The sequence below is a fragment of the Manis javanica genome, chromosome 1, assembly GCF_040802235.1.
Source record: "Manis javanica isolate MJ-LG chromosome 1, MJ_LKY, whole genome shotgun sequence".
NCBI classification, from domain to species: Eukaryota; Metazoa; Chordata; class Mammalia; order Pholidota; family Manidae; genus Manis; species Manis javanica.
Window position 1 is genome coordinate 28,032,086 of NC_133156.1, and position 2,913 is coordinate 28,034,998.

The following is a 2,913-nucleotide window of genomic DNA, read 5'->3' on the forward strand; positions in this document are numbered from 1 at the left end:
CAACTGCAAGAGTTCTAATTTCTGCTCATCCTTGCCAACACTTGTTATTTTCTGATTTTTTCATTCGTGGACAACCTAGTTGGTTATGAGGCAGAATCTCACTGTAGTTTTGGTTTGCATTTTCCTAGTGACTAATGATGTTGAGCATATTTTCATGGCTTGGTCATTTGTATATCTTCTTGGGAGAAACGTCTATTCAACTTTTTGTTCACTTTTAAATTGAGCTGTTTTGTCTTTCTGTTGTTTAGTTATAAGAGATATAAATATTCTAGATACCTAACCTTTATCAGATACGATTTGCAAACATTTTCTCCCATTCTGTGTGTCTTTATTCTCTTGCTAGTATCCTTTGATGCACCAAAATGTTTAATTTTGATGAAGTCCAATTTATCTATCTTTTTCTTTGATTGCTTGTGTCTTTGATGACATACCTAAGAAATCATTTCCAAATCCAGATCCTGGATATTTTCCCTCCTGTTTTTTTCTAGGAGGTTTATAGTTTTAGCTCTTATATTTAGGTCTTTGATCCATTTTGAGTTAATTTTTATACATGGTGTAAAGTAAGGATCCAACTTCATCCTTTTGTATGTGGATATTTGTTGGAAAAGACTGTTTTTTCCATATTGAATAGTCTTGACACCCTTGTTGAAAATCAGCTGGCCACACACATGAAGGTTTATTTTTGGACTCTCAATATTTTATTGATCTACAAATCTATCCTTATGCTGATACACTGTTTTGATATCTGTAGCTTTGTTTTGAAAGTTTTTAAGTGGGGAAGTGTGACTCCTCCAACTTCCTTCAATTTCAAGATTATTTTGGCTATCTGTAGTCTCTTGAAATTCCATATGCACTTGAGAATCAGCTTTTCCTGCAAAAAAAAGGCCATTGGGATTTTGATCAGAACTGCACTGAATCTATAGATCGCTCTGGGGAGTACTGCCATCTTTACAATATTAAATCTTCCAATCAATGAACATGAGACTTATTTCCATTTATTTAGTATTCATTTCTTTTAGCAGTGTTTTGTGGTTTTCAGTGTCTATGTCTTACATCTCCTTGGCTAGTTATTCCCAAGTATTTTTATTCATTTTGATGCTACTGCAAATAGAATCATTTAATTTCCCTTTTGGGTTATTCATTGCTTGTGTGTAGAAATACGACTGAACTTTTGTGTGTTGCTCTTGTATCCTGCAACTTTGCTGAACTCATTGATTAGATCTCATAGGGTTTTATTTTGTTTTGTTTTGGTAGATTCTCTGGAATTTTTCTCTATATGGGATCATGTCATCTGTGAATCTGTGAAAAGAGGTAGTTTTACTTCTTCCTTTTCATCTGGATACCCTCTCTTTTCCTTTGTGATTGCTCCGGCTAGAACTTCTAGTAAAATGTTGAGTACAAGTGGTGAAAGTGGCATCCTTATCCTGTTCCTGATCTAAGGGAGAAGTTTTCACTCTTTCATCAAGTTTGCTATGAGTTTTTCATATATGCACTTAATCATACTAAAGATGTTGCATGTTATTCCTAATTTATTGGGTGTATTGTCATAAATTATGACAGATTTTGTCAAAGGCTTTTTCTACATCAGTTGAGATTATAGTGTGGGATTTTTTTTCTTCTTCTCTTAGTGTGGTGTATTAGATTTTCATGTATTGAATCATCTTTGCATTTCTGGAATAAATCCCACTTAGTCATGGTTTATAATCATTTTAATATGCTATGGGATTGGTTTGTGAATATTTTGTTGAGAATGTTTGCATCTATATTCATAAGGGAAATTGGTCTATAATTTTCTTTTCTTGTGATGTCTTTTTCTAAATTTGGTTTCAAGGTAATGCTGGCCTCATAGACTGAGTTGAGAAGTGTTCCCTCATCTTCTATTTTTTAAATGAGTTTGAGAAAGATTGGGGTTAATTCTTTAAGTATTTGGTAGAATTCACCATTGAAGTTATCTGGTTCTGGAATTTCTTTATTGGGAGGCTTTTGATTACTGATTTAATCTCTTTATTAGTTATAGATGTATTCAGATTTTCTACTTTTACTTGAAGTCAGTTTTGGTTGGTACTCATGATTACTAAAGGTTCAAATCACTTTCCTGAAAATAAATGCATATATAAAACATATTACATGTACCTGAATATGTGGAAAAAATGATCATTTTCCTGGATCAATGTTAGGCTGTGAATTTTTAGTTTCAAGAAGTAACTTTACGACCATGCTATTTAGGAAGGAAAATACTAAGAGAATCAACTAAAAGGAATAAAAGCAATTGACTTCAGAAGAGCAGAGGATAAAGGAATGCTACTTTTCTTAAGAAATACAGCAGCACAATTAGACTCTTTGTTTAAATAAATAAATAGCTTAATTGATCCATGAAAAAGGAGTTCCACAACCAAGCTTCCTGAATTCAAATCCCAACTCCATCATCTGGTAGCCATACGAGCAAGTTTAAGGTGTTTGATATCTCTGAGCCTCAGTTTTCCCATCTGTAAATGGGAATGGTAACAGCACTTACCATATAAAAGTTTTGTGGGAAAATGAGACAGTGAATGTACAGGGCTTGGCTGGTGAGTGTCCTATAAGTGGAAGCTTCTTGCTGCTATTATCAGGTCTCCCACACCAACCCAATTACACTTTATATCAGCCAGAGCCGCCTGATCGCTCTGAAGACGCCCATTTAATTGTGCTACTGACTGACTGCTTGACCTTGGGGAAGTGCCCTGTCCCAGGGCCCCTTGGAGGAGGCTTCAGAGGGGCCCAAACTTAGCCAGCACCCCAGGCTCAGGCTGGCCCGCTCTAGACTCCAACCCCCACCCCTTGGGGGAGGTTGGGGGTCATAGCTTTGTTTTCTTCTAAAGACCCAGGATTTCCAAACTCTGTGGTTGCCTTGCCTAGCTAAAAGGGGAAGAAGGG